The sequence below is a fragment of the Ahaetulla prasina genome, chromosome 1 (assembly GCF_028640845.1).
Source record: "Ahaetulla prasina isolate Xishuangbanna chromosome 1, ASM2864084v1, whole genome shotgun sequence".
NCBI classification, from domain to species: Eukaryota; Metazoa; Chordata; class Lepidosauria; order Squamata; family Colubridae; genus Ahaetulla; species Ahaetulla prasina.
This window is the reverse complement of record NC_080539.1, coordinates 35,755,246-35,764,672: the sequence shown is the minus strand read 5'-3', so window position 1 is coordinate 35,764,672 and position 9,427 is coordinate 35,755,246. Positions and strand designations below refer to the sequence as shown.

At 36.1% G+C, this 9,427-nt stretch overlaps 1 long non-coding RNA gene across 1 annotated transcript; it reads right to left on the bottom strand.

Annotated features, from left to right (window-relative positions):
- Positions 1-2,112: 2,112 nt before the first annotated feature.
- On the bottom strand, positions 2,113-7,772 carry LOC131188480 (uncharacterized). Its single transcript, XR_009152783.1, has 3 exons — positions 7,642-7,772; positions 5,455-5,590; positions 2,113-3,324 (listed from the first exon to the last, which is right to left on the bottom strand). It is a non-coding gene; the product is annotated as an uncharacterized LOC131188480 (long non-coding RNA).
- Between the last annotated feature and the right edge of the window lie 1,655 nt (positions 7,773-9,427).

Here is a 9,427-nt window from a genome sequence, read left to right as displayed (position 1 = left end):
GCTCATGTGATTAGGAGAGAGGAATGTTTGCAAGCTGCTGTTTACATATAAATGTTCCACCACAGCAGCGGAGCACTGGAGTAATTGGTAGATGCACTTGATTGTTCGTGATGTTGTAGACTAGGATGCTAATAGAGATATCAGCACTGTTCTTTAAGAGAAATCTAGCAAAAACCCTGGAACTTCAGAACCATCCTGCAATACATTACTACTGCATTCAGTTTGGAGTAGTCAGTTTGGCTACAAATTGGGAGACCGTGAGTTCTAGTCCCTCCTTAGGCACAAAGCCAGTTGGGTGACTTTCAGCAGTCACTTTTTCTCACCCCTAATATAATAATATAATATAACAACAGAGTTGGAAGGGACCTTGGAGGCCTTCTAGTCCAACCCCCTGTCCAGGCAGGAAACCCTACACCATCTCAGTCAGATGGTTATCCAACATTTTCTTAAAAATTTCCAGTGTTGGAGCATTCACAACTTCTGCAGGCAAGTCGTTCCACTTATTAATTGTTTGTTTGTTTACATTTGTTTGTTTGTTTGTTTACATTTATACCCCGCCCTTCTCCGAAGACTCAGGGCGGCTTACAGTGTATAAGGCAATAGTCTCATTCTATTTGTATATATTTTTACAAAGTCAACTTATTGCCCCCCCAACAATCTGGGTCCTCATTTTACCTACCTTATAAAGGATGGAAGGCTGAGTCAACCTTGGGCCGGGCTTGAACCTGCAGTAATTGCAGGCTTTGTGTTCTTAATAACAGGCCTTACCAGCCTGAGCTATCCGGCCCTAATTGTTCTAACTGTCAGGAAATTTCTCCTTAGTTCTAAGTTGCTTCTTTCCTTGATCAGTTTCCACCCATTGCTTCTTGTTCTACTTCCCTAGGAAGTAGAACTTCCCTAGGAACTTCCCTAGAACTTCCCTAGGAAGTAGAACAAGAAGTTCTTGTTCTACTTCCCTAGGAAGAAAGCAATGGCAAACTATTTCTTTAAAAAAAAAACGTCAAAAAAAAATGCAGGGACTCATCCAGGCAATCTCTAGAATGGGAAGAAAGCATTCAATCTACCAAAGTTGTAATTAGTGAGCTCTTGTAAAGAATGATTTACTGCCAGTCACAAAATCATACCATTCCTTTCCTTCAATGGAAAATCTGGGAAGAAATATAACCGTTTCTGCAGAAACAATGACCATTTTGGGCTTTAGGATTCTATTGCTTTAAGCTGAAAAAAAACACTATTGGTAAAAAGGTAAAGGTTCCCCTTGCACATATGTGCTAGTCCTTCCCCACTCTAGGTAATGAAGGTAATTCATTGGTAATGAAGACTAATTTAAAAAGTACATTTGCATAACATTCATATGTCAGTCCTGTCCGTTCCCTTGGCCCTTGGTGCTCTTGTTCCATTTGGACCACATTTACCATGGTATCAATTAGTGTGTTCTCCCCCTCCTTTACCCCTCTTGGGCTGTGGTTTTTTTTTAAATTAATACTAATGTGTACTTCATTAACTAAAAGAGAAAACTTTTGTCAATTTTGTCAATGGTTACAAAAAAGACAGATTCATCCTTTGATTGTAAAACGAAGAGGCCCACCATGAACTGTTTATTAATAAAGTTGTAAAAGATAATCTCAAAGTTTTTCTCTTTTTATTGATGAATTTGTTAAAAACTGGTCATGGAGGCCAAGGACAGGGATGAGGGATTGTTCCTGCCACAGCAGACAATAATCTATTGGAGTGGAGATATTGCCTGCAATAAAATGAAACTCAGAAGGCAAACTGGACAGAGATGTTTGAGCCAGCATAAGCCAGAAAGCATTAAAGTTGATGTATGGTAGAAAAGATAGATGAAGGCCACTTTTCTGGTAAGCTGAGGCTGGTAGACTCATGCTGGGGAAAGCAGGTCATGTGAATAAATCAGTTATCATTTAGAAGGTACAATCTCAACTAATTGATAACAGTAAGATAATAGAGATGCCTATGGAGATTCTCAGTCATCCAGATCATAGTTGTCCCAAGGGCGCTTGATGGTTTCTTCAGCCTGCTACTCTTGTTATAATGGGTTGGATGAAATGGTAGGATTTGTTCTCCAATACATCTAGAAATCTAATGAATGGGAAGATCAGTAATAAACACTCTCAAATTTCTTTAAGATCTGTATTTTATTTGTGTTTGTTAATAACATTTTACAAGACTAAGGAATATTAACAGAAAAAAAGGAGATACCACTCACTGCAAATGCATAAAGTATTTTTTTTATGTTCAAACTCTCATTGGTGATATTCCTAAAATGGGCATGCCTGAAATTGCAGACTTCATAATTTACACTGCTTTGGAGGGAGGAGGGATGACTTCTTTGATCAGAGAAAAGACCTATCGGTGTTTATTGCTGTCTAGAGACCTTTTATGAACTTTTTGCATGAAATGGGGAAAAATGAACTTATAATTTATGGGTTGGATGATTAGACAGAATAGATTCTACAAAGAAGAGAGACACATTGTAACCATAAAGTAAGATGCAATTATATAATTGTACTTATAACTACTATAAAGGAGGTTAGAAATTACATTTTTGTTTCTCTTTTCTATCATCTCTGTTTTAGTTCTTTTTCTTTCTTGCACTTTTAGGTTTTTCTTTTATTCATTTCTTTTTCCTGTTTTTCATACTTGAAATTAGTTTCTATTAGTTTTTAAGTTTCTCTTTAAAAATCTTTAGAAAGAGAGTTGATAGATTTAAAAAACTTTTGAGGGAAGAAAAGCTGGAAGGCACAAGACACAAGTATATGCAAATGAAGCAGAAGGTGCATAATTGTGCATGTCTTTAAATGAGATTTTCATGCATATCAGAAGAGAATAGATTCTACTAGCTCTGTAATTTAGCTTTTGTAAATAAAAATGTAAATTTCTTTCACTGAGTTCCAGAAAAGCAAGTAAATCTTTCTTTTCCCTTCCTTCTTGCCTCCCTTTCTTTAAAATATCCATAAACTTTACTTTTTGATATTACAGACTATTTCTAAAATTTCCCTAATTATTTCTTAATTTAGGATTAACTTTCATTTCCAAAATTCTGTGTAGAGAACTCTAGCTGGTTACTTAATATTTTCTGGAAACTTGCCCTTAAGTCAAAACATGAATAAGTGTAAAAAGGGGAGGAGAGGGCGGAGAGGAGTGTGAACATTATGTCTGTTTATAGTCCAAACAAATGACTCTTCATTTTTGACTTGGAAGCTGAAGCCACCAGTTTTCAAATCCGGCATGTATTTCTCTAGAATCCAGAAGTCGTGCTTTCTCTATGGTTGAGTTGGTTACCTCCTTCTCTGGCTATAAGGACTAGAGAGAGAGAGAGAGAGAGAGAGAGAGAGAGAGAGGTTAATTAAAATAAAATATTTTTTTCTTTATTAATTAACTTAAAAGATAGCTATTCTCTCCACCACTTATTTGCTTTACCATTGTAGTAGTTAATAGAAAGGTAGTCACAGAAGCAGGCTTGTTTTATGTTTCTCTTCAAAAAAAGCAAAATGAATAGAAAGGTTTGGAAGAACATATGTGCAATGTAATAAATGGTAAAAGCGAGAGGCTTAACTTGAGGAGGAAATTGATTCAGCTGACCTTCAAACTTTCTTCTTTGAATGATAATAATTTAATATGATCTGAAATGCTAATCAGGAGAAGGATTTCAATAAGAAGCCAAATCAGATATAAGCTACATTCTACATAAAGAAATTCCTTGGGACAATTTATCTCCTTGAAATTTTAGAATCATGTGATTTGGAAATTTCTAAAGTAAAATTTCCATAACTTTGCTTTAATAGTGCAATACCGGTAGAAAAAACAAAGAATTGCTTGTCTTTTTTTTGAATTGAACCTTACACAATTTAATGAGTGATTCCTACACAACAGTAGTTGAAATTATGCTTCCATATTTGCACTTTTCTAAATTTTTAAATGTATATTTTTTCAAAGCATACATTAGGGAAAAATGCTTATAGATATGAATACTAGTAGAAGTTATTTATTTATTTATAATATTTATTTGCCGCTCATCTCAAACCCACGATTATGGGCAATGTGTAAATTTGAATTTTCTTAAAGGGAATTGTTTACAAAACTTCACCAGATTAGAAAAAGCTGCACTCAAAAATGCAAATATTAGAATATTTCAAGGAAATGTTCAAGAATTCTTTTTTAAAAATCATGTGGAAATAGAACAAAATCAATACATTCCTACAAAACACAAAAACCAAACTGAGATATAGTTATTTAACTAATCCATTGATATAGTGCTCTTCCTGTCAACAAAGAATATATCTAAGTATCAGGGTTTTCTTTTCAAAAAATTAACAATTTTTAAATAGAGGTAGTCTTTGACTTATGACCATTATTGAGCCCAAAATTAATGGTACTACGTGAGACATTTGTTAAGAGAATTTTGCCCTATTTTATGACCTTTCTTGCTACAGTTGTTAAGTGAATCACTGCAATGGCTAAGTTAGTAACACAGTGAATCAGGCTTCCCCATTGACTTTGCTTGTTAGAAGGTCACAAAAGATGATCACATGATCCTGGGACATGGCAACCATCATAAATATGAGTCAGTTGCCAAGCATCCAAATTTTGATCATGTGACCATGGGTTGCTGCAATAGTCGTAAGTGTAAAAAATGGTCCTAAGTCACATTTTTTAGTGCCATTGTAATTTTGAAAGGCAACTAAATGAACTGTTGTAAGTCACGGACTACCTGTAGTAGTTACAACCAAAGCTACAGTGAATCCCTACAACTAGAAGTTGATTTTAATATGGTCTTTGACTTGAGCCAGACACTTTTTCTCTCAGCCCAACCCACCTTACAGGGTTGTAGTATGAGGAATATGAGGAGGAACGCATGTTGGATATGTTTGGTGCCTTGAATTATTTGTAAAAACAAAAAAGGCAGAAAACAAATAAATGAAAAGAAAAGAAATGAAAAGAAAAGAAATGCATACCAAAGAAGAACCAGCAGGTGGACAGATTTTTAATAACAGGATAATGGTACAGGTACAAGGTACAGGATAGCAAATCATCATGAACACTTAAGTCAGTGAGACTTATTTCTGAGGAGACCTTTTGAAGTATTTCCTTATTTCACACACACACACACACACACACACACACACACACACACACACACACACACACACCTTCCATCCATTACCTGAAGAACAGAGTGTTAGGAAAAATAAGATAAAACAATTCAAAGGACAAAAGGCACAGTTAGGCTGTAGATGCACAGTCCTGAACTAAAGAATAGAAAGCCAGATCTTCTAAAGTCAAGCAATGTTGATGTCAACTAGGACTCGGTGCAAGGGTCACAGCAGAAAAAAATCCGTCTTGCGCCTACATAAAATGTATCATTATCAGTCAAAACTCCTGGATTTACTTGGTCCTTTTCATAATGGGCAAATATAATGACTTTTGACTTACGATTTACAGCAAAGCAGGGATCCCCACTGACATGTCCCTCCAGTAGGTATAGTCTGCCCAGGGCAGGAGTATTTTTTACAGAACCCATGGTGACTCCTCCTGCATTCTAAGGTATCAGGGGCAGGCTGAGAACTTCCTGTCACAATCAACAACAAAACAAAGAAACAAACAATGAGTTTATACTGGAGGCTTCCCTACTCATCTTTCTCTTAGAAGTTTTGTTTGGAGAATTTGCAGAGGGGAAGTTAAGATCAGGGGACAGTGAGGGACTACTGGTCTAGGTAACCTGGCCTTAGATTTCCTTTTGTCACTGAGATACTTCAAACCACTGTTTCTCAGGGTGCTGTGCACCAATCCTATTGTTTTTTCAGGTTCCTGTCCAGTTGGAGGGATGCAAAGCTCCTTGACCGAACAATAAACTTTGTAGCTTCATTTCCTTTTTAAAGTGATGGGCATCATCAAAGGCAAACCAGCCTTCTGAAGCTTTTTAAAAGCCACAGGCCAAAGGGGTTCATGAAATTCAGATTTCTTGAAATTAGGCTTTCTGGCAGGCTCCCAGCTTTCCTAACCTTGGGAAATTGTTCAAGTACTTCATCAGGATAAACCAAGTAATCTGGGCACAGTATTACCTGCAGGTCATGACAACATTGAAGCCAATATACTGGTTAGCATGCCACTCAAAAGTGAAAAAAGAATAGCATGATTAGAAATAAGTAAAACACTTTGCTGCTAACTGATGGTAGCCCTATTAATTTTGATTTATTTATTGCAATAAATAATTAATATAATCATAAACATTTTTTTAAAAAAATTGAGCTGAGTCTCTTAAAAGGTTACCAAATAATTCTAATTATTAATTAGTTAAAAGCTTACAATAATCTATGGTGAGTGGGTAAAATGTTACATTGGTCCATGAAGCAGCTGGGTATTTAGCTTAATACTTTTATTTGCTAGTTTTATTTTCACTTTCAAGAAAACCAAGAATCCCATAGTTCTATTGGTTTCTTCTTTCTCCTTGATGTATCCCCTTCCTTTATCTTCTCATTTATTTCAAATGTTACATTTGCTTTACCTCCAGAAGTTATGGATGCTCAGTACTGGAAGTTTTTAAGAAGTTTTTAAGACAATCATTTGTCTGAAATGATATAGGGCAGAAGTGTCAAACTCAAGGCCCAGGGGTTGGATTTAGCCTGCGGGGTGCTTACATCTGGACAGTGGGGTCACCCTGGAAACAGCAAAGGACAGGCCTGTGGTGCCTCTGGCAGTGAAATGGAGCTCGGGAGGGCTGCACGTGGCCCTCCTGAGCTCCATTTTCCCTGGCAGATGGTTGCAGGATGCCATCGCAGCTGAAAACAGAGCTCGGGAGCCCGTTTTCTTTGGCAGATCACTCAAGCCACCACAAGTGTCCCTGACACAAGTGATATCAAGCTGGCCACGCCTACCCTGATTATGCCCACTCCAGCCCTCCCCCCCAAGGTCAAACACAATCCTGATGTGGCCCTAAATGAAATCGAGTTTGACATCCCTGATATAGGGTCTCCTGCCTGGTAAAAGATTTTCAAGATCTCTTCCAACTTTGCTATCCTGTTATTTAATTTTGAAGCAAAAGTTAATTACACTGTTTGTTACATTAATATTCAAAACTATGATAGAATATCCACATATCTACTCTATTTTAATTATTCTAAGGCATCTATATGACAGAATATTAAGAATCTCAATGTATTATATAAATATTGTTATATTGAAAAAATATACTGTACTAAAATGGAGAAAATGGAGATAGCCTGTATAGGTAGATTTAATAATATGTTTAAAGGTGAAGTATTTCTTTATTAATACTTTATGAATATATCTCTATTTTCTTCAAAGCGATTCATTTAATTACTATTTTGTAATTTTTTTATATTTGCAATGTTATATTTTTATTGTACTTTATCATATCTTTTAGCTGTTATTCTTTACCAATAAAATATTTATATTCTTTTAAAAAAAATTGAATGTCAGTTGTAGGGCAAAGATCTCATGTCTTCCTGCATAAAGAGCTGTGCATATTAATTCTACTTTATAAATGCTAATTCATCAAAATCCACACTCATTAAAAATGTGAGAGTTGCTCTATTTGCAGTATTTAATTTAATGTAAATATTTTAATCTGTATCTCTCTTAATTTTCCCCAACTCTTACCTGGAATAATTTGACTGAAGAACAAGAGAGCAGCAAACACAAGGAAAAGGGTCTTCATGGCTGAAGGCTGATGTTCTCCAGATGTGTTACACTCTAGGCTGCTTGAAGTTCTTTAGGAGAAGATGGGTGTCTGACTATATAAGACTTTCAGAGTACTATGACATCATGAACATTGAGAAAAACCTTAATCATTAATATATTTTGGGAAACCCAGTTTATTAATTTCTAAATGCAAGGGCGGTATTGCAAAATGTCCCTTGGTAAGCCTGATGTAATGCACCAATTCCTCCTGACCATGGAGCACCGCCAGGCAAATGAGGTAACATTCACCAGATACAGAAGGCTACTTTTGCAAAATGGTTGTGAAGCCAGAGAAAAGTCACGCAGCCTCAACTATGCTAGCCTTGAATCAAATTGAGACAGAGTTGGAGAATTTGGGGGATTTTTCCATTATTACTCCACATTCATTTGGGTGCTGCATATTGTTAATGATTTACAAATGGCATTTATACTGCATAGTGTTGTCACAGACTGTAGGAGTATAATCTGATGACCCAGAACTGACTGCAGCCACAGAAAGTCTTGGATACTTTTATTTATGATCCCTAACCACTCTAACTAACTAACTAACTAACTGCCAACCTAGCAGTTTCGAAAGCACGTAAAAAAACCCGGGTTTCCCAAAATATATTAATGATTAAGGTAGAAAAAATAGGGACCACCTTTAGTGGGAAGGTAACAGCATTCCGTGCGCCTTTGGCATTGAGTCATGCCAGCCACATGACCACGGAGACGTCTTCAGACAGCGCTGGCTCTTCGGCTTTGAAACGGAGATGAGCACCGCCCCCTAGAGTCGGCAACGACTAGCATGTATGTGCGAGGGGAACCTTTACCTTTACCTTTAACCACTCCTTAGGCTGCCACTGAATTGAATTTTCAAGGTGATAAGAAATCTGCAATACGTGATTAACTGTTACATAGAATTCAACTCCCAAATTTCATCAGCCAGCATAGACTGATTCCCCTGCATTGATGCATGAAAGGAGCTTCTTTGTTAGCAACCAGAGGAGTGATTAAAGATACTGAGTGAGTCTTCAATAGAGGAAGACTCGGAATACTATTTAACTTGGGAAAATTGGTCTCAATGGATAGAAATTAAAAATAAGGAATGTATAGAATAAAATAAGATACAAAATGTGTTTAAATATGTTGATTAAGTAAGAATATTTGGGAATAGATGTACAAAGTTAAGAATTATGTACTGTCAGAATGACATTGAATTGTATAATTATTACGGATGTATTTTTGTTATAGATGTATTTTAACTTGTATTTTAGGATTTTAAATGTTAATAAAGGTTTTTTTTTTTAAAAAGGAGTTTCTTTTCACATTCATGTGAAGAGCTCCTGTCCACCTTCAACCATACCTACTCCCAAAGACTGAGAGAGCAATCGGTGAAAGGATTTCATTGACTTGCCTTCTACTCTCATTCCTATGTATAATTTTGTAAATAAAAATAAAAAATCACACCACTTTGCCATTTTACCACCAAAGTTGAATAGTGTGATATCAGATGTTGGAAAGCCACATACAGGCAAGAACTACCTATCTTCCACGTCTGAGTTGATAAAATGTTATCTTCCAGCTTTCTTCAATCATTCGTACTTCCTATAATGACCTTATATTATACACTTTCTTAAAGATTAATGTCTAATCTTAATCCACTTCCATGAGAATATTTGCTCCTGTCGCAGTTACAAAGCATGCTCTGAAGCACTAAAATCCT